This window comes from Aotus nancymaae, unplaced genomic scaffold (assembly GCF_030222135.1).
Source record: "Aotus nancymaae isolate 86718 unplaced genomic scaffold, 86718_ANA_hifiasm-v0.15.2.pri h1tg000019l, whole genome shotgun sequence".
Classification (NCBI taxonomy): domain Eukaryota; kingdom Metazoa; phylum Chordata; class Mammalia; order Primates; family Aotidae; genus Aotus; species Aotus nancymaae.
In genome coordinates, this window is record NW_026988431.1 from 8,175,809 (window position 1) to 8,199,426 (window position 23,618).

Sequence of the window (23,618 nt, forward strand, 5' to 3'; positions counted from 1 at the left end):
GACCAGCCTGACCAACATGGAGAAACCCCGTCTCTACCAAAAATGCAAAATTAGCTGGGTGTGGTAGTGCATGCCTGTAATCCCAGCTACCTGGGAGGCTGAAGCAGGAGAATCACTTGAACCTGGGAGGTGGAGGTTGCGGTAAGCCAAGATCGTGACATTGCACTCCAGTCTGGGCGACAAGAGTGAAACTCTGTCTCGAAAAAAAAAAAAAGAAAGAAAGAAAGAAAAAAGAAAGTAATAATAATAATTGATACAGTATGAAATCCTCAGCCTGGAAAACCATTCATTCCCTTATTTGCAGGTAGCCACTCGACTCCACGTTGTATCTGGAACAATGGACCCACAGCAAGTGTGTGTCCTTTCCTTCTGCCCGCTCTCAGCCAAGCACAAGGAAACCCATGCATCCTCCTGCAGCAAAGGCCCCTGGGATGACTTCAAACCCAAGTGTAGCTCAAAGCTCTAGCCTCTGGCTAGGATCTCCTAGGGAAAGAAACTGAAACCCAGGGAGGCAGACAGGTGAAACCAGACCATGCCACCCCCTCCATGGAGTCCACATTCCCTGGGGGCCCAGTGGGTGCCAGGCTGGACGCTGCCTGGCTGTGCACGCCACCACCGTGACCTGGGAATCTGCGCTGCAAAATGACCCAGGGCATAACCTGATCTGCCTTAAGAGGATGTGGCCTGACTGCCTCCCTAAGAGCACACAGGCGATGTGAGAACTGGCCGTTCCCTGGGTCCACACCATGAGAACACCCATGTTTGGGGTAGGAGCTGAGGGCATAGTAAGACAATGGCAGGAGGAGAGAGGAAGCGGTGACAGGAAAGAGCAAGGGGTGAGAAGGAGGGAGGAAGGAAAAAAGGGTGGTGAGCGGAACCACAAAATCAATGTCTGTACAAGCCACTCTTATCTAACCAGGACGGAGGGCAGCTGGGGAGAAAAGGAACATTTTTTGAGTGTCTTGAACATGGTATCACAGCATCTCACTTGCTCCTCTTATCAGATAGGCAAGTTTCAGCCCATTTTGCAGATGAAAAAAATGAGTCTTGGAGAAGTTGACCTGCTCAAGTTCATATGCTCAAGTCCACATGGTTGAGAAGTGCTTTCCTCACTTGGACTCACTTACTTATTCCTCAGGAAACTGACAGGTCTGAAGAGAACACCCCTCTGGACAGTTTCCTTCCCCCAGGACTCTGAAATGACACTGCTCATTGGCTCAGAAAGTTTCTAGATCACTGGCAAAATGAGTGGGTAGCGCAGCCTCAGCTGTAGTCTTTTAGCAGCGCAGACTGGCCACTCAAGACCTCTGTGACGAGATCCCTCCCAGCCGGTGCAGGACGCTGAGTGAGAGCAGGTATCGTGGTCCAAAGCAGAGAGAACATAAAGAAGCCGGTGGGCAAAGGAGACACCATGAGTGGGGAAGGGGTCGTGCAGGGCGGCAGGGACGGCTTGGCGGCTCTCCATGAGCATGGAGTCTGGGCTGCCGAGGGGAGGTGATGGCCGGAAGGCTTGTGCGTGAGTGCGCAGACTCTCAGGTGATCAGACCCCCTCTTTTTCCCTGCCTCTACCAACGGCCTTCTTTAGCTAATGAAAAAGTCCAAATTAAGTGGGGAGGGTCCTTCCGAAACAGAGCCTCCGGGAAAAGTACTCGGCAGCGTCTCACAAAGTTCTACGCAGAGTTACCATGTGACCCGGCAATTCCTCTCCTAGGTGTACGCCCGAGAGAACGGAAAATATGTATCTGTGCAAAACTTGCACATGAATGTTCGTGACAGCATGACTCACAACAGTTAAAAAGTGGAAACAACCCAAACGTTCGTCACGTGACGGCGAAACGGAATCTAGAATGTTCTTACGATAAGGAATGAATTATTGACACATGCTACAACACAGTTGAAGTTTTTCCCAAGTAGCCAGTCTCAAAAGGCCACATACTGTGTGATTCGATTTATATGGATGTCCAGATGAGACCAATGCAATGACAGAAAGGAGGCTAGCGGTTGCCAAGTCTGGGGGCAGGTTGGTGGGGAGGGAGGGTCGAGGGTGCTGACGGGTTCAGGGTTTCTTTTTTAGGAGATGAAAGCGTTCTGGACTTAATGGTGAAGGCTGCACCACTTAGTGGATACACCGCACACCCCTGAAGTGTACAGTTTAAAATGATGAATGTTATGCTACGTGAATTGTATCTGAAACACCACCAACAAAAAACCCACAGCTCTGTGAGAGGCGGCACTTCGCTAAACACCAGGAACTGCTGAGTTCATTCTGAAGCCGAGATGACACCGACAGCCACACTACCCTTTAGGGATCATGTGGCAAGGGCCAGCTGGGGCAACAGCAGGTGAAGAATCCTAGTTCTTGAAATCCTCACAGTAAGCCAGGTGAGGTCGGCATTACAACGCCCTTTCTACAACCAAGGAACTTGAGGTCCATACCACCACCTCTGAACGTAGTCAGGTGAGCATTTCAGTAGAATGTGCAGAAAGCAGAGAGAGAGAGAGACCACAAAACAGACTAACAACCCACCCAAGGATTCCCCATAATCCCATCCGCAGGGAGGTCTATAGGACCCGCATCTGCTCCTAAGCATTCTGCTTCACTGTCCCCATCCACCACCAGAGGCCTGGAAAACTCCGATGACAGCTCTAGAGGGTTAGCAGGAGAGCGGAGGCGCTGCTGTGAGCTCACATGAGTATCTGAACCACGCAAGCAAGGGAGAGTAGAAGGAGCCCTGGGTGAGCTAGCGGGGGGTCTTTGTTGGGTTGTACAGTGAGAGCACCTGCCATTTGCAAAATCACAACTGTGAAGCCAGAGCAACACTTCTCTGTGCTTTGGGGCCCAAATTTGGAGCACCCTTTCCAGTTGACTTGAAGGGGACCAGAGCATAACCTCAGGCTGCTTTCCACACTCCTTTTGTCCTCTATTCGAAGCCCTGCCACCACTGTCTATGTGACTAAAGGACTCCTGGGATGATCACAAACGCTTCCACACCTGCAAAATGCGGCAACAGCTCCTCTGGTGATAATGCCCCAATTACATACAACTTAGTAAGTTGAAGGACAAATTTTCTAAACATGTGGCTTCAGCAGCAGCTTCCCTCAATGGTTTTCAACTCTAGAAGAATGCAGACACTGTGTCTAAGAAGGGCTACCAAGAACGATCAGAATCATGGAGGTGACACAGTGCACAAGAAGCCATGGGGGCCTGGGGATGGTAGCTCTGTCCAGCTTGTTGGAACCACTGGTCCCTCTGAGGCCTCATGGTCAGCAGCTCCTGGGGCAGGGCAGGGCAGAGGCTCGTCCCCTTCGAGGCCAGCAGTGGGAGGCAAGGGGTGACACAGGTATTGCAGGGGAAGTCAGGAGATCTGAGCAAGTGCCAGCTCCACCATTCATCTCCTGCGGTCAACTCCAGAGGAGGCAGCTCCCCTCAGAGCCTCGCCCAGAAGGCAGCAGCACCTGCACGGACATGCACAGATGGTGTGCCAGGTGGGACGGAAGCAGACTCCTGGGAAGGCCTATGTGAGTTAGTTATGCAGGAAGAATGTAAGGCCCTTCCGTGGGGAAATGGTGACCTCAACACCGAGGACTTGTGGGGATTACTGTGGGGCCTGTGGCTGTCAGTGACAGAGGAGACTTGCCATAAAAAAATGGTGCTTGGAGAAGCCGTCACAGTGGCACCAAATAAATGGGTGGACTCATTTGTTCCTTCATTGTTTTGTTCATTCATTATTCATTCATTCATTCAATGAATATTTATTGAGTATCCACTATGTGCCATTGCAACATAGGATGGTTCTTGCTGCCATGGAGCAAGAGCTTATGGTAAGAGACAGACATTAATCATATAATAAAATAGTGACAGTAATAATAGAATATTGGCGTCGCTATTACATGTACTGCAATTTATACACAAGAGTATTATTTACCACTGTACTGAAAGTGTTAATTACAACTATCGTAAACCCTTCTATTCATGGTATTTGATCCTCACAACAACCTAACAGGGAAGGTATCACTATTATGCCCATTTTGCAGAGGAGAAAATGGAGGCACAGGAAGGTGAGTAACGTGCCTGAGGCCAGGCATCCTGTGAGTGATACAGTCAGGATCAGAACTCAGGAAACCTGGCTCCCGGGCTCCCACTCTTAACCACTGTGCTCTGAATCTGAATCTGCTCCACGTACACATAGTCCACAGCGCAGTGAGTGCAGTGAAGAACGCCGCAGGGAGCTTTGCCTGTGTATTACTGAGGGTGGCACGGGGATCCTGCTGGTCCTAGATTAGGAAGCTAACGCTGGGGAATTGGGAGGGTAAGCTGACGGGTGCTATGGGATGGCGGGTAGGGAGATGACTCTCTTCTCTGGGAGCAGGGAGTGTGCATCTGATGCTCAGTCCCAAGGCCTGCCTGGGATGTTTGATGGTGGGCCTCTTCTTTCCCTCTGATTGCAACTGACTGGTATAGGCACTCATATATCCGTGCCAGAGCTGGGGGTTTGACAAGCTGCTTTCAGGTACGGTGCACCCCTGGGAGGGAATGCGCAGGCAAGGAGAGGAGCAAACACTGTCAAGCCTGCATCAAAGCCCTCCCCACCAAGTCTGAGACCATCAAGGGCCACACGTTACTTGTCTCTATGCCCCCAGGGCTTAATACTGCATCTGACCTGTAGAGGGGGGCCTCAAAACTGTTTTGCAAAAGGTAAGATAGACATGTAACTGAATGTGGAGTTCTGCCCACCGTCAGGGCCTAGGTGTGGCGATACAGAGTTCACCTTGGCCTCTTTCTTCCAGAACCGAAGGGTCACGTTAGCACGTGGGGGCCTGCGGGGAATCACTAACTGCTCTCCACCTCTACGTTAGTAGCCAGAAGGTTGATGAAGCAGGTGGGGCATTCAGAGGGTCACAGATGTGATTTATACACCTGATAGAACCCGGCCCGATGTTTGCAAAGCGCTTCTTGGATGAAAGGGGCTCCATAAAATATCAAGTATTCTCCTTGTGAGGGGCTAAGTGCTACAAATCAGATTTGGTGGCATAAAAGTAACATATTTATGATCCACTATCATATTGCAAATGAAATGAATGTAATAAAAGTGTCACTTATACAAATACCTCTGATGTACGGATCTCGACCTATGAATATGAAAACAGACACCCAAGCACTTTTATTTGAATGTCTAATCATGGAAATAAATGAAGTCATGTTCATTTTAATGTGTGCACTTGTGCATGTATCTGGAATATTGATTTTCATGCACACGATAAAAATTTAATGCAGGAAACATGCAAAAGATGTAGATTTCACTTGGATTCAGCAAGAGATGAAAACAATGCTTCACTAAAAATCCTTTCACATCAAAAAAAAAAAAAAGGAAAATACAATTGATATTTTTGCCCATGAAGTTCTTTAGATTCAGTTTAGCAAAGGAAGCATAACGGTCTATTTATTCTTGCTTGAAAATTAAAGTCTGGAATTTGTTCATCTTGACTCCTCGGCTCCTTGCTAACTGCAAGAATAATGGGTCACAGTTGGTGATTAGAGCTATGGGGTTGTCATGAGTTGGGGATGGCCTGTAACTAACATGCTGCTATATTTAAAAGAAAACTACATAAAAATGTGCTTTGAGTTAAAAAATCATTTTCTGATCTCATTATGTAAATGAACTACCAAGGATCTGAAGGCAGGTGGATCTCTTACTAATTGTTAGAGGCTTACTTTTCCCATAACCTAAGGATTTAACTCAAGTGTTTAACATAGCAGGGTCCACTGGAAACTGGGTAGAATTGAGGTGAGTAAATACTTCCTCCACATGAGAATCTGCCTGAAGGTGGGACTGTGCCTTTTTCCTAATCAAGTGCCCGCCATGTGAATGCTAGTTGAAACTGGAATAAATAAACAGAGAAAAAGGGTTAGTGAACGAGGCTGCTGCTAAGTTTTCTTGCCATTCATGAGACAGGTGCCTTTTGGACCAGGCTGAGGGTAAAACACCAAAGAGTGTTGTTGAATGAATAAAGTTATTTCATTTCCAAGGACCTTGTTTTCAGGGTTTGTAAAATGGGGATTGAAATGGAATCCTCAGAGGACTGCTTCAAGTCTTCAACATGGTGGCATATGTGCAAGGACTTCAAAAGGCGACAGGAGGCCGCGTACAACCTGGAAGTCTAAGGGATGGCCTGGTGTCCATTGTGCCAGCAATCAAGCAAGGAGCATGCCTAGAATGTTTACAGAACATTATGCCAGGTACGGTGGCTCCAGCACCTTGGTTACAGGTGCTGTAACCCCAGCACCTTAGGAGGCCTAGGCAGGCAGATCATGAGGTCAGGAGTTCGAGACCAGCCTGGCCAATATGGTGAAACCCCATCTCTAATAAAAATACAAAAACAAATTAGCTAGGTGTGGTGGCGGGTGTCTGTAGTCCCAGCTACTTGGGAGGCTGAGGCAGGAGAAGTGCTTGAACCTCGGAGGCAGAGGTTGCAGTGAGCTGAGAAGGCGCCACTGCACTCCGGCCTGGGCGACGGAGCAAGACTCTGTCTCAAAAATAATAATAATAATAATTTTTACAGAATATTAAATATTCAAGTCTTGGTGGAAATAGTCTGGACATAGCATCCTGAGAGTTTCACAAGGATCTTCCAGCCTAGCTCAGCTTCTTACAGTTATTCAAAAAAGTTACAGAAAATCCCTGAAATATCCAAATGTACAGATGTCAAATACTTCTTTGTAAAGTGGTATGTTATGCTAAGGATACGTTCAAACCAAATTTAATCACATTTCCCTCACTGGTTGTTTTTTCATATGCAGATTAGACCTCTTCCTGCGTGGACAGTCTTTCAAATACTCTTTCCTCCTCTACGTAAGCTGCTAAGGACAGCCCTACTGTGGTCGCATTCGTTTTCAGACAACCACAGTGTGGTGGGCATCCTTGCAAGGCAAGAGACTTAGTTTTAGATGAAAACTCCTTTTTTTTGGACATATGAGCTATAAGAAATATCTGAAGTTCAATTCCAGAAATGAGAAAAAAGAAAATGTTCTGGCATCATGTATCAGTGGGAACTTAACGCTGAGCAGTTGAGGGACGACACGCAATACTGAGACGCTTTCCTTCACTACCGGCGGTGATTCTTTGTACATTTCCTCTGGCTGCAATGTGCTATGCTCAATGACAACTTTGCCTAAAGCCTGTCCAAAGAGGCACACGTGTCTGTGGCTTCATCTTTGTGACACAGCTACCCAATATGAATAAGAGCTGACATGAAGCCCTTTGCTGATGGCATACAACTGAAAGTTAAAAAATGGATATTAAAGACATTGTGGCTGGCCCTCTGCTTTTTAACCAGGAGTAAACTCACACACTTACTGCATGATCAAGTCACCTTGTTTTTAAAAACCTCTGATCTAGGGGGAAAAAAAAGGTTTAGTATCCCTTCCTTAATCAGTTTTCATAGGCAGGAAATTCTTTGCTATACCAAACTCAAATTCACTTCTGCTGAAGCCCAAGCTGCCCTTGTGTATCTGAAACACTGCTGAGTGGGTCTTTTAACTCTTTCGAAAAAAGGCAGACAGTCTAAGGTTCAGGAATCAATAGTCTTCAAATAGGGGGTCCCATATACCTAGGGTAAAAAAGCCGAGCTGGGACACAAGCACACCCCTTTACCTGTCTTTCACGGAGTAGGCGTAGACTGCCTTTCAAAAACAGTATCTAATGAAGGGCAGGCGGGCGAAAAAGAAATTTCCCAGCAGCAGATTGTTCCAGATAAGCTTATATCTTGCTCTGTGTCACGTATATTCTTTATAACAAGTTACGGGCTTTCAAATATTAAGTAACGGTCTCTATCATGATGAAATATAATGGCCCGATCTTTCAATCCTACTGTCCTTTAAAATCCAATACATTTTTAGCAAATGAACTGAAGTTCTGTTTGATATTTTCATCAAACATCTCCTCTTAAAATGTTATGTAAAATAGAAATGAAGTTTTTCTCAGCCTAGAAAAAGTTCTGAGAAGCAGAAGTTCCAAGAGACCTAAGGAGGACAGCCCAACTGTTCCAGTCAGGACCACACCAGATCAATCCGGAGCCAGCCTGAACCTGGGAGAGCGCTCGGGTAAGCTCAGCGGAGCTGCCTACCCAATGAGAGAGCCCAGTGAACCAGAAATACAACCCGACTCAGCCATGGTGCTGTGAACAACAGCAAATGCTTATATAGTTTCAAGTCACGGAGCTTGGGGGTGGTTTGTTACACAGCCGTGATCTGTGTACTATAGTCCGTGTAAGGAGTGTTTTCACACAACAGTATCACGTGTCCAAATGCCTTTTACCCTACAGGATATCTGAATACACGGTTCCCTCCATTCAGCGTTTGAGACAAGAAAGAAAACAATGGGTCATTCCTACAACTCAAAGTTCCAGATCCCACCCACATCTGTTACAACACACAGAAATGATGGCACTGTTCCCCACAGGTCTTAAATAATAGGAAAGGAACACTGGACAATTTAATGTCAATTTAATTTCAAAGGCCTGCATTTTAGCTTATCATTTATTGTACTAACTATGTAAGCTCAAGGTAGTCTCTTAATGTCTCTGAGCCTCAGTTACCTCATCTGAAAAATGAGGACATTAATTTTTGTCCATCCTCCACAGGATCTCATACATATTTAGATATATACATGATTGCAACACAGTGTAATGTGTCAAAAATAGTGGGAGTCCTATGCCAATTTGTTTATCCACCGTTTACAGAGTCCTGTAGCCACTAAAGAAACTGAGTCAAATAAAGCATGAGGGGGTCTCCCTTCAATAAATGAAATGCACATGATATATGATATAGAATGTAAGGTTTTAATATACACAAAAGTTGTGAAATGTGAAATGTAAAGGCAACAGTGGAGGAAGGAAGGTAAAAAGAAAACAAGGAAGGAAAGAAGGAAAAAATGAGGGAGGGAGGAAAGAATTTTTATCCAAGACAAGACCCGCATTCCAGCCTGGTGCTACATAACGGGAGATTAAAGGGAAGGCTGAGTATGGAAACTGTCAGTTATTAAGCTTTCAGTGGTTTCATCTCTAACGTTAGGACTTTCTGTCCGAACATGGCTTAGTTAACATATATGACCACGCTCAGATCCTTGGGATTCAACATTTTCTGAAACTGTTTAACATACATGATGGATTTTTGCCTTAGCCATCCATGTGTCAATAAGGCATTTGAGAGATAGACAAATGGCTTATAATTTTGCCAGATATTTGCCAAATACCCTGTTAAAATATTAATGTAGAGAAGCTCTCGCATGTTGTCAAATAAATGTTAGAAACCCAAATCATTAGAGAAATGGTCTACATGTAGATATAGTAGGTGTTTATATCACATAGTTTAAATTAAAAACCTCGCTTTACAGCATTTCAAATGGTCTATGCCAGTCTATATACTCCTAAGTGATTCTCAATGAGGTCCTTGAAGTGGTAAAGTTTCTAAGGGTCTTCAGAATCCACACATATAAATCTCGTTCAGTATAGCTTTTGTTCTAAAGGCATTCTATTAATTTTAATTTTCAGAAAATTGGCAGTTCCTGTATGAGGTGTAGCCTAGCCCACTGTCGGTTATGATCAGTCAATTAACTATAACCTTCTTTCCCAGTAATTATAGATCTGAAGTGTCTCATAACTGGGAGTTTTTGTTAATCCATCTATCCATCCATCCATCCATCTATCCATCCAACTAGACATCCAAGAAAGAACTGCCTGTTTATCAAGTGCATCTGTCTGCTCGTTCATCCACACATCCATCTTCCCATCCTTCCATCTATCCATTTGTTCAACCATGCAGCTGCCCATCTATCTTTCCCATTTTCCATCCATTGATCCACCTATCCATCCATTTGTCCATCTGTCCACCCTTTCACCCATTCATCTGTCCATCTATCTGTCTGTCTGTCTCTATCCATTCATCTTCCCACCCATCCATCCATCCATCCAACCATCTATCTATTTATTTCTTCCTCTTCAAATAGTTATTGAGCACGTACACTTTGTTTGGCACTATGCATGTTAAAACAACAAGAGTGAGAAGGTACCATTTCAAGAGATTCACACTCTGGTAAAAGACACAGTCATTTAAAGAAATAACTATCATGTACTGAGCTAGATGTCAGAAGAGAGATATTCAGTCTTAGACTTAAGCAATATGAATTCAAAATCTAAGGGGCTGGTTTTAAGATGTTACTGAGACTCACAGATGAGGAAGTTGATACTTTAGCCTATGGGGCCATGGGGAAAAAAATCTCAAGAGAGAGGAATCTTGAGCAGAATGCCCTTATAAAAATATGCTAGGTCTTATTCAGTCATATCTTCTCAGTGGATACTGGACTATGGTCCGGTACCTTCTCCATGTATTTCTTAAATGAATGGGGCTGCGAGAGCCTAGGAGACATTCTGAATGAAGAGAGCAAGGTGTGCAAAGGCCTAAGGGTTGGAAAAACACGGCTCCATGATGGAATTTAGTTTGGGGGTAGCCTTTAAAGGATGGGGTGTTATTCAAGAGGCCAAAGGGGAGGGAAGAACATTCTGGATGGGAGAGAAATATGAGAAAATACTTCCAACAATGACTGCATCATGTTTGAAGGGGAGTGGAGTGGCTGGTGTCACTAAAGAAAAATGTGGAGGCAGGGACTGCTGGGGAGAAATGATGAGGACAGAGACACGGGGGAAGATAGAGTGAATCACTGAAAGGAAAAATATGCAGGACTTGGCAACAGAAGGAAAATGGGGATGAAGAAGAAGACTTAGAGGTAACAGTAAGGTTTTAACCCTGTGTGGGCTACTGATGGTATCAAACCAGAGAAGAAACACAGGGTAGCTGGTGGGGAGTGGGGAAGCCAGATTTTGGCAGAAATATGACGAATTTCATTTGCGGGGAGGTGAATTAGGCACCCAGAGGCTATCAGAGAGATGGCTTTGTGCATTTGGCAGTAGAAGAGCTCCAAAGTTAGATTATTTAGGAGTCAAATCTTAGAGATGACTGTTGAAGTCATGAGCGAGGATGAATAATCTAAGTGAGAGAGGAAAGACACAAAAATAAAAAAAAGAGGCTGGTAACTAATCTTTGGGAATTGCTGGCAGTTGATGGGAAAGGGAAAAGGATACAGGGATGAAAGCGAATGAACTGCGAGAGGAGCTGGAATAAAAAACCATAGAAACCAATGGAGAAAAGAATTTGAAGTAGCCGCCTGGCCAAGTGTTCAAGCAGCCGCCAGTCAGAAAGAATGAAGAGGGAGAAAAGTTCATTGGTTTTGGCAATGGAGAAAGCAGTGACTTTCGAGAGAACATTTGTAGCAGAGCAATGAGGACGGAAGCCAGACGTGGGGGTGGGGAAGGTTAAGAGGAGGCCAGAGAAAGTCCTTCAAAACTCAACTTAGAAAATAAACTTGAGGCCAAGCACTTGAAAATATGTTTTTCCGTAATCCAACCTGTAGAAGAGGTCAGTGAAACCACCCATGTTTACAAACACAAAAAGGCTGTATGAATTCCCCAGAGAATCTGAAATTGCTCATTTGCAGAGAGGCTCACTGACGGTCAATACGGAGTGTGATCTTGGAAGATGGAGTCACTTAAGAACTGTCTACAAAAACATCCAAAGCAAAAGGAGACTTGAGCTAACCAAAGGCTGGGAGAAGGGAGTGCTTTCCAGGCAGAAAACAGAGCCAGTTTGCAGACTTAGAGAGAAGCAACAGGGTAGCTTTGGAGGTCTGCAAAAAACAGGGGGAGGCTTGCAGTTCTGGGCAGTGGCTGGACCACAGCTCATGTGATCATGTGAACTTGGCCAAGGAGACTTGGCTTGTAAGTTTACTTGGGGTTGCTGTTTAGAAGGGTCACTGTTCATGGTGAAGAAATGATTGGGGGTATAGGGACGACTGAAGTAGTTGCTAGAAGTTCCGAGTGAGAGAAGAGGGATGTCTGAACTAGAGAGGGAATGAACGGACGGGTCAGGGTAACAGACACAGGGTGCCAGGCAGCAGGAAGGGTCAAGGGTTTCTAGCCCGCACGATGGTGAGGGAACAAAGGAGGAGGAACAAGGGCCTCCTTTTTCTCCACTTGGAATTCCAAGTGCCCATGTGCCACCCAAGTGGAGTTATCCAGTGTGTGCCATATGTAATTGGCTCTCTGGGTTTCAGGCTCAGGAGAAGCGATAGGCTGCAGAGAGAGCCTTGGGAAAAGTCCACTTACGATTGGAATGCTGTCCGTGGAAAGTGATGATGAATTCCTTAGTCCCTCTGGGTGTTTTTCTTCTAGCTCTTGACTTCTAGAAATTGACTTAATGTGAAATAGACTCAGTTATTCATTCCACTGAGCTACTACTGTGCATCAGATGCAGACACAGGCTGCAGAGGAAATCAAAGCAGAAGTCTCTGCTTTCATGGCAGAGAGAGAGAGAGTGTGTGTGTGTGTGTGTGTGTGTGTGTGTGTGTGTGTGTGTGTTAGAGGGAGATGCGAGGTCATGTGGAAGCAAAACACAAAGCAGGAGAACTCCTTTCAAGTACACTCTAAAGACACCTAAACAGCCCGTCATTGTGAGAAAATGCCTTAGGCGAGGATGGATCCACATAATTTACTGACCTACTTTGCACACCAGGAATTGTTTACAAGAATTACTACGAGAAAATAATAACGATTCCTTGCCCTTGGCTTTGAAATGCAAAGATGAGAGAAATTCCAACCCATCATGGAAATTCAAACTCATAATTGCCAACTGTCACAGACCAGTTCCTCAGGCTGGGGCTGCAGAGTGTGACCTGGACTTCTCTTGCATCTCCCTCAGCTGTGAGGACAGTCTGGCATGAACACCCAACATCACTGCCATCATCAACCTCAGCCCTTCAGGGGTGCTGGCTGTGCTAAGCACATGACATACGTTCTCATTTAATTCTCACAGCAGCCCCACGTGGTAGATGCACGATTGACTTCCCAAGTTGCACACGAGGAAACTTTGGCCAAGACACTTTAAAAGTCACGTTTAAGCCAGTAATGTACAGGGCCAGAATTTGAACGCATTTCAGTCTAATTCCAAAGCTATATATTGGTCATACAATAATTCCGAAACCTTTTTGCCGTTTCAAAAGATTAATGCTGGTAACAAGAATGTAATGAGGACTCTAACTAGGAAATTTTTCTACTTGGCCTTGGTTGTCCTGAGTGCCATTGAGGGGTTACTCTCAGTCCACATGTGTTACTAAAAGAAAATGCTAAAAAATGAAACAGCAGAAATAAGCCACAGCTCCCAAGTCAATCTCAGCATATGAAGTGTTGGCTAGAATTGTAGCCAACTTAGCCTTCCCCTGAGTGAACTTAGAAGTTTCTCAATATAAATAGATCATCCCAAATTGTCCTGTCTGTAAATGATTGCCGAATTCTATTTAGTTCACAAAAATCTTCTTTCCAGCCTACAGAACTTTAATTCTCAGGTATTTATTTCTCTGGAGAGTCTTTTGAAAAAGAAATAAAGGCATCTTCACCATTCTCTGCATAGCTTACAGCCATAGCCCTGGGTGTCTAATATTAACAGAAAATCCAGTTTCTATTCCTGGGAATGCTTCTGTTAAGGAGTCAAAAAAAAAAAAAATACAAGAAGTCCAAGAAATAACATACAAAACGTTCCTGCCAGAGCTTCACAATCCACTTCCCTTTGCCCTTCCTTTAACACCCACACCCATGCCCAGAGCGGGCTTTCTTTCCTTTTTAATCAAAAAGACATCTGCTAATGCCTTCTAAGGTAGAGGCGGCTTCCAGACCCTGGGGGAGAGAGAAAGGCAATGGTAGATCAGCCAGTAATAGGCAACTCCAACCTCCCCGGGGCCAGCTATTTCTTACCAACCCATACCTTGAGGGTGTAAGATTAGTACCAAGAAGACAGGCTTTCGGATCCAGGGGAAAGACAGTTCATATCCAAGAAATAACTGAAGTACAAACAAAGAAATCCTAGGCTGCATGCAGTCAATTCTTAATGTGAGCACTAATTTTCAAATATTTGCTGACCAAATGATACCCACATGACTAAAACTTAATTCTGACAGAGCTAGAAAGAAAATGTACTGGGGATCCACCATGTTCTAGGTACTGTTCTAGGCACTGAGGATGTGACCTTGATAAAAGGATGTTCCCAGCGTCTTGGTGTTTATTTTCTTCTTGGGGAAGCAGATGATAAACAAATGCATATCCAATACAGTGTCAGGTCATAAGTGTTATGAAGAAAAACAACGCAGGGAAGAGAGAAAGATCGACAGGGGGCGCTGTGCTGTGAAGTGTGGCAGGAAAGCCCCTCTGATGAGGGCCCGTCTGAGAAGAGAGCTGAAAGGTGAATGAGCAAGTGCTGGAAATATCAGGGGGCAGAAAGCTTGCATGTATGGAGGGAAAAGGCTTTACCATGAGTTAAATAAGCTAGAGTAGCTATTTGTCAATTTACTCATTCATTCATTCACTAATTTTATTCAAATATTTACAGGGAACCTGCTATGGTTTGAATATTTTTTCCCTCTAAAACCCATGTTGAAACTTAATTCGCAATGTGGTAGTACTGAGATGAGCAGCCTTCAAGAAGAGACTGGACTGAGTGCTCTGCCATCAGGAATAGATTAGCTCATTTATGAATTAATGGATTAATGGGTCATCAGCAGAGGAACTGGTGGCTTTATAAGAAGAGGAAGAGAGACGTGGGCTGGCACATTAACACACCCAAACCCCTCTCCCTGTCAGGCCCTGTGCCTTCTCAGGACACCTCAGAGATTCCCTATCAGCAAAAAGACCAGCAGCAGTGCCTTGACCTTGGACTTCTCATCCTCCAAAGTAAGAAATACATTCTCTTTCTTTATGAATTATCCAGTTTCAAGTATTCTGCTATAACCCACAGAAAATGGACTACAGCAGAACCTATGCAACGCTGTGCCAGGCAGTGTGAGCGCTGCCGGAGGTGTTGACGGTGAAGAGACAGACACAGTTCCTCACAGAGTCACAGTCTAGCCCAGGGGTGGCCAATTTTTCTCCTAAGAGGCCAGATACAAACGTTTTAGGCTTTCAGCTTTCCCCGTTTTTGACACACTACTCAACTCTGCCCTTGTAATGCAAAAGGAGCCAGGACCACACGTCAACAAATGCGCAGGGCTGCGTCCCAATAAAACTTTCATTACCGAAGTAAGCAGTGGGCTAGATTTAACCCATAGACTGCAGAGTTTGCTGACCTGTACACCAAAAAATGTCCTTGATTGTTAAGAAGTTGCTTGTGCAATAAATCCAAGTTAAGGAAGGAAATAAATTTAACAAAAAGTGAAACAATTAATACTCACCCCTCATGTTTGTTTTATTTCAGTTCTCAGGCAACTTACTAGGTGTCAGTTGTTATATTCTGCACAGCAGTGAGTCCCCCCAGCCCTACACCTCCACACTGATACTTTCTCCTGGGAAATCCCCTTACCCCACCCTAACAACAGCCTGCAGTATTTCTAGACCCCTGCTCTAGAGGTAGACCCACATATTCCTCACCCAACCACACTCAGATTAACATGACATCGCACCCTGAAAACACGTGGGGAAACAGTGTGGCTAACACAGGTGACATGGGCTTCTTTCCAGGCGGGGAAGAGGAGGGGGAGGGGTGGTCATCCAGAGAAGATCCGCACAGAACATTCTGCATCAGAATGTTTGAGCCGAGTACTGGTTAACTAGGTGAAGAACTTTCCAGGCTGACGGGAAAGCTTGAGTAAGGATCTTGAGAAATAAACAGAGTCGGGGAGGTGCCCGAGAGACGTCAGGGATGTTTCGATTCTCATGAGGCCTGGGAACGACAGTTGGCCTCCAATCCTGCCAGGCTGCAGCAAAGACCCAGTGACAATCCACACAAATGTGTTCAGCAGATGCACACCCAACGCCTTTGCAGGGCAGATGTTGTCCAGGCCGAGGGAGTGATGACATGTAAGATATTACGAAGGGAGTTTACTGATTGCTCCACATTCTTAGGAAGCAACACCTCAGATGACTGGGGTTTTTTCTGGTGATGAGAAAGAGTTCTTCCAAAATTCTTCTTTTATAAGCATCCAAAGACTCTCCAAGGCCACTGCATTACCAAACAGGGATTCTCACAAATAGCTGGGTCTACATCACACAGCGATAAAGAGGAAGCGCTTAAAGATTCCTAGAGTTCTCTAAAGAAAAGTTCTCTGCTCCCCAATCCTTGAGGGATAGTGACAAGTATGCCTGGGCACCAGAGACAGAGGCTACCCTCCCTCAAGGAGGCTCCCATCCAATGAAAGGGCAACAAGAGGCTAAGAAGGCAGAAAAGTCTGTAGGTAGCAGTCATTACAGTTCTATTTACTCAGATCTTTCAGAAAAAAAAAAAGTAAAAGACGGCAGGAAGAAAATCACCTCCATAGAACTAAAAATTTGAATATGTAAGTACTTTCACTCCTCATGCATTTCATAGTATTCACCAAGTGAATTACAGTTTGCCCATCTTCCTTTGCGGGATATCTGTTTTTCATTTTCAACCTTTAAAACACAAAAATCATACCTTAAAAGGTATGTCATTAATTCCTCCAGTCCTGACAATTGGAATATGTATTTATATTTCAACCTGTCTGCTACATAAACTCTCAGACATACTTAAAGTAGAGACCACGATGTCAGCCTCCGTCCACTCAACACTCTGCTTCATTGGTCAACTCATGGCCAAACTTATTTCCTTCCTACTCCCACACCTCCCAAGATTGTTTTGTAGTAAACCCTAGACATTGAATATTTACACCCGTAAGTATTTCAGAATTCTCTCTTCCATGACCTTTATCATACCCTTGGTTCATTTTAGAGGGGCGCAGTACTATCTCCTTCAGGTAGATTTTAGTAGGCAGAAACACAGAGTGAGAACTGACTTTCTAAGAACTCGAGAGAGGAAACTGGACTGACAGGTGGGATGCCCACTTGATTTACATATATGCAAAGCAGGGCCAGCTATCTTGGAAATATCTAGGATGCAGGCAGACAGGTCAAAGTACCCTAACAAGCTACTGACATGAAAATGATCCCCTTCACCAAGTCCCTTCCACTCAAAAACCAAAGCACAATCAGCAAGAGCTGGCAGCCCTCCCCCAACCCCAGCCATTTTCATTAACTTGAGAACGTATGGTCTAACTGTGCATGCATTTCAGGTTGTCTAGTTCTGAAGCTGGAAAGGAACGCTGGAGTCTAAAACAATATTTTTCTCATTAATTTCACCAAGCTGACTTTCCCTTGCCCAGCCTGTTTGCCCACTTACCCTATAATCTTTTGACCAAATTCAGGAAATTGCACAAAGGTTGGTCAGCTCCAGGAACTGCCATTTTCGATCACATAGACTGTTTTTGCTACCAAGTACCTTGACTACAGCGGGGCCCGTGGTCAACTCTGATTATTGGCTTTGCTGTCTCATCCCACGGCTCTTGCTCATATCCATGTTTATTTAAAAACAGGGCCAGGTCAGTGGGCTATGGGAACTTTTTAGGATGTGTCTTGACTTTAAAAAATAGCAAGAACTATGAAACGCAGTTATTTAAAAATGCCTTGAGCTGAGTAACTTCACAAAGAGGAATGCAGGTAGGCGTGGACTGGGATTCCCTTCTCTCAGAACTATTGCTAACTTCCAGATTTATGGAAAACAGATCGAAGGCTTGACTGAGAAAGCTAAGAAACACTCAACTTGAGACATCTGCATCCTTGGATCCCCGCAAGGCCTATCTGGCAGCCCAGCTGAAGGATTCTACATCTCTGGGAGTGTCCCTGGCCCTCTTCTTACTCTACATGTAGTTAGATCCATGCCCAAGCCCTCCACTATCAAGCACATACATCCAGGAGACGCGAATCTCAACCTCTAGCCCAAAGCTTTCTCCTAAGCATCAGACGTGACCATCGCGTTGCCTGCTAGACATCGCTGGCACCTCACATTGATCTTCTCCCTAAAATGGGACTCTTCAGCTGCTCCACATAAGTCTTTCTCCTTCCATGTTGCCACCTCAGCAACTGGCACCATAATCCATCTGAGCGCCCATGAGGCAAATGGGAGAGGCAGACCTCTCTTCTCTTCCTTAGGGTTGGTTGAGTCTATCTACCGTTTCTCAGACTCGCTCCCTCTGTAAATGATGCTTTGCAGACAAGAGCTCATCTGCTAAAGGTGGAAAAATACCATACATGACAATACACAGTAAACAGTAAAAATAGTACTGTTAGAGCTCAACTGGGCTGCCTGGTTCCACAGATGACTCCGTATTCATTCTTTCTTGCTGGGCCCCATATAACAGCCTGTGAACTGTTCGGGTAACCACAGGTCTTTACTATGAGGACAGCATTTAAAACTTCTCCTTTCTATCCTAACTACTCTGCTGAGACCCTGTCCTGAAAGCCTTCAAAGATGATTTCTGTCCTTAATTTTGTATGTCATCGCCTTCTTAACCCCTTAAACAGTCAGTTCTATAGCCTAAATGTTTGTGACCTCTCCAAATTTGTATGTTAAAACTTAATCCCCTAAAGAAAAGTGGTACATATATATATTATGGAATACTATGCAGCCATAAAAAGGAACAAGATCATGTCCTTTGCAGGGACATGGATACAGCCAAAAGCCATTATCTTCAGCAAACTAATACAGGTTGAGAAAATCAAACACTACATGTTCTCACTTCTAAGTGGGAGCTGAACAATGAGAACACACAGACAGAGGGAGAGGAACAACACACACTGGGGCGTGCTGGGTGGCGGGGGGAGGGAGAACATCAGGAAAAATAGCTAATGCTTATGAGGCTTAATACCTAGGTGATGGGTTGCCCGGTGCAGCAAACCACCATAGCACGCGTTTACCCATGTAACAAACTTGCACGTCCTGCAGATGTATCCTGGAACTTAAAATCAAATTAAATATAAAATAAAATACAATGAAACCTAATCCCCAGGTGATGGTATTTGAAGGTGACGCCTTTGGCAGGTGATGCAGTCATGAGGGTGGAATGCTTATAGACGGGATTAGTATCTTAAATGAGTCCTCAGGGAGCTTGCTTCCCCCTTCTATCATGTGCGGTTACAGCAAGAAGACGCCTGTCTATGAACCAGAAAGCAGGCCTTCACCGGCATGTCCTGGTGCCTTGATGACTTCCCAGTCCTTAGAACTGAGAGAAATTTCTGTTGTTTGTAAGCCACCTAGTCTATGGTATTTTTGTTACAGCAGCCCAAACAGACTAAGAAGGGCAGATACAGACATACACACTCCTTTCCCTCAAGGCTTTAGGAAACTATAAAATGCCTCAAGAACTGATATTCTCAACAGTGTAGACAGCTTTTACTGCCAAGTATCTTAACTGCAAAGGGCTCCTCATTTTCTCAACTTCAATTTACTTAAGCAGCAAGTGTTCCCAGGTTAATCTCGTCTTATTCTGAGTACTGTAAGAGAGTGTTCGCTCCTTATGCTTGGAATGTTTCCAAGTATCTATCAGGCAATAATATTTGAACACATATCCTGAGTAGAGTCCATCGGAATTCTACAGTTGGAAGGGACCTTGGAGATCATCTAGAGTCATCAGTCTACAGAAAATCTCAGATATGGTGACATCATAAAGGCTAAGAGAGAGAGAGCTGGGCTTAAATCTCGACTGTGTAGCTTTAGTAGTTGTGTAAATTTTGGCAAATTGGCCTCTCTCAGTGTCAGTTACCATGACCATGAAAGAATGGTAATGTCTCATAAATGTGAAAAGACCCAGCACTCAATAAATGGCAGCAAACTATGACTCTCCTTTTTCTGATGTCAGAGCACACAGCTTTATAACCTCATGCCATCTTCGTCAACATTCTTTGGATAATGTCCAATTGTAGGTAACTTCCCTCTTAAAATGAAGTGCTCAGAACAAAATCCAGTAACATTTCCAGGTGTGCTCTCATCAGCCCCCAGCACAGAGGGTTACGGTCTTTCATGATCTGATTAATCAAACACCTTAAACGAGAGGACATGTGACTACCCCGAGCTGGTTCATGGCAAGCTTCTGGTCATCAGATCCTCAGTTTGATCCTTCCCAACCTGTATTTCCTCCACTGATTTGGCCGAGTCTGAATCAAAATGTAATGTTCACCTCTGTTAAATGGTATCTTGTATGTACTGGCCCATCAATTACTTCTGTGTGGATCTTCTGGAGCCTTCAGATCTTCTGAATTGCTCACTCTGCCAGGTCCATCTAGGATTGATCTTAAACGTGGGCCTTCTGCTTTGGCCTCCTTCTTTCCAGCCTCCAAATGTCATGAGGCTTGCCACCTCTTCATCATTCCATCTGCTGCCCCTAAATGCCCCTCACCAAGAACATGGCACAAAACAAGAAACGTTTCAAGTGCTATTGCTTGTTACGGCACCAGGTTTTCATACCACTTCACACACATGCCACATCAAACGGAGCTGCAAGCCATAACAGGAATTCATAATGACTAACCTAGATTTGGACATGACTGGAATTGGTTAGAAGCCACAAATAGAAAAAGTACAACTTACTTCCTAAAGTGAGTCAGGCCTCTTGGAAAAAAACAAACATAATCAGGTATTAGGCTCTAAATATAGAGTCAAGCCTCCTCCAAACCAGACACCTTGTGGCTCACCCTAAAACATCTATAATGTCAGCTGCTGCTATAATGGATATTGGAAAAAAATATTTAGAACTAAAACATAGTATCCAGGGAATGCATATAAAAAATTGGAAGAAAACAGCAATTACTAGAGAAGCTCAATAAATAACAACCTGTCACTTTTCTTCTGGTGCACTGATAATGCATATTAAAAAAGGATTCAAAACTTGCTGCTTCTCAAAATTCTTTTCTGGAGGGGGAGGTCAAGTTTTTTGGCAAAATTCCATTCAGATCATCAGCAGGAAAAAAAATCCTCTTGGAATGTGCATCACATTTAAAGAAATGGGTTTGCCTAAGACCTTCCCTTGGCACTGCCTTAAAATCAAGGGAATCTGAATGCTGGTCCTTCTGTATTATTCATTACATAATTGCTGTGTTTTATTAGAAATATGATCTATTATAACCTTGAATAGAGTACATTAAATGACATTGAAAATTAGATTATTCTGATTATTAGAGAAGTGAGAAATGTGCTAAACATTTGTAAGACTGATAATCAATCAGGGTATCCATTTGAGTGTAATAAAAATCAATCTGGAGCCAGTGTGTTTAAATCTAATTTTTTAAGCATGACATTTTCCTCAGAGTTTCTTTCTAAAATGTCACCATCTTCTACCACAGTGATTGATTCTGTCTCTAGGGAGATGCACTCACTCCAATTACTTCATCCACTGCACACAAACCATAGTCCACTTCCAAAAAAAAAAAAACAGCCAAATGAATCACAGAAATGACAATATATTTTATGGGGGGGCACAGATTTATGTCACTCAAGCTAGAAAATCACCCATCTTCCTTTCTCGGGCTCAAACAGATAAAATACGCTACTAAGATCATAACGTGTCTCTTTACTTACTTCCAATAGAAATGAGGGATTTTTATATTGGGTTTTTATTTTGCCTGAGAAAAAAAGACTATACTAACTCATGTAAAATCATTATTTCCCCCATATATCTTCAGAGAAAAAAAGAATACACGGATTGTCTTAATTTACCCTTTTTTTCCATCCACCCACCCTCTATCCTCCTTTCTTCCTTTTCTATGCCTTTTCTATTCATCCATCTATCTACCCATCTACCCATCCATCCATCTACCCATCCATCCATCTACTCATCCATCTGTCCATCTACCCATCCGTCTGTCCATCCATCCATCCCTCTACCCATCCATCCATTCATCTACCCATCCATTCATCTACCCATCCATCCATCCCTCTACCCATCCATCCATTCATCTACCCATCCATCCATTCATCTACCCATCCATCCATCTACCCATCCATCCATCCATCTACCCATCCATCCACCCATCCATCCATTTACTCATCCATCCGTCCATCTACCCATCTGTCTGTCCATCCATCCATCCGTCTACCCATCCATCCATCCATCCATCCATCTACCCATCTGTCTGTCCATCCATCCATCCATCTACCCATCCATCCATTCATCTACCCATTCATCCATCTACCTATCCATCCATCCATCTACTCATCCATCTGTCCATCCAAAGTCATTATTAAACTCCAACAAAAGCTACCAAGACACTGCCAACCTGGGGGAATCATTGATCTTTCTTGAGTATATTCAGCTTACACAATGTGAAAAGGTGACTTATGACATCCAAGGGGAAGCCATTGAACTCATCCTGCATCCTGCAGGGGGTTCGCTAGGTTGGCAGAAACGTAATAACTGCCCGATAATTCAGCTTGCCCCATTAAATTGGCATGTGGGACTACATATGAAATGTTGGTATTTTCCTGGAAACAGTAGCGGAAAGGGGAAGATGACATGTATTGAATATTTACCAGGACCAAGTATTCATTCGTCAGCTGAAATTCCAATGGCGGGAGGGGACCCCTGCTTTCCTGGCCTTGGGTTTTCATGTACAGACAGGTCTTTCACCAGGGTGACACTCCTGGCCTCTTTCCCTACCTCTCTTTCTCATTTTCCCAGGGAGGAAGAGAGGCTTATTTTGGTGAGTCTTAGCAAAGGCTCTTAGTATTCTGGGTTCAAACTCTCCTAGGCCTTCTCCATGTGTGCCTGCCTGCAGGAAAGGGAACATGGGCCTGTTCTCAATGACACGGAAGCTCTAAGGAGCAGGCTCTGCCCTTGGAGGAGGCCTCCAGGTATCAATCCTGCTGTTACCAGACAGGTAAGCTTATCTGATTCGGGGGTGAAGTTTTAGGAAGCCCATCAAGGCTGTACCTGTAAGCCTCATCCTCCACTAAGCAAATGGCTATATACATTAACTCACACCCAGGAAGGAAAACATTATGAGGCTATTAAAACAATCTTTTCAAAGACTATTTGATGACACAGAGGGAATATTCACCATGTTAAACTAAAACATGAGGTAAGAAAAATTTAAATATGTGGCTAGGCATGGTGGCTCACGCCTATAATCCCAGCACTTTGGAAGGCCGAGGCAGGTGGATCACCTGAGGTCAGGAGTTCAAGACCAGCTTGGCCAACATGGCAAAACCCCATCCCTACTAAAAATACAAAAAATTAGCCAGGCGTGGTGGCGGGCACCTGTAAACTCAGCTACTCAGGAGGCTGAGGCAGGAGAATTGCTTGAGCCGGAAGGCAGAGGTTGCAGTGAGCCGAGACTGCACCACAGCACTCCAGCCTGGGCAACAAGACTCCATCTCAAAAAAAAAAGAAGAAAAATTTAAATGTGTGTATGCAGAGAAAAAAGAATCAGAATAAAATAAAATATTAATAAGACATTTCTACAACATAAAATTATGATTTATAGTTTATGAATTTCAGTACTTTGCAAATTGTCTGCAGTAATCCTACGTTGCTTTGATTATTGTTAAAAGGGTACTTTTTCTTTTTGTTCAAAAGAAAATAGCTTTTCCCTGGCACTAATAAGTTTCTCAGACTAGACAGTGACGACTGGAAATGAGTTGCTGACATTCTGATCCCCATTCGATCTCCACAGCTACTTAG

General features: G+C 44.2%; 1 protein-coding gene across 8 annotated transcripts in view; it reads right to left on the minus strand.

Moving 5' to 3' along the window:
- RARB (retinoic acid receptor beta) overlaps positions 1–23,618 on the minus strand; it is a 777,639-nt gene that overhangs the window by 30,972 nt on the left and 723,049 nt on the right. The gene's annotated exons all lie outside the window — the stretch shown is intronic.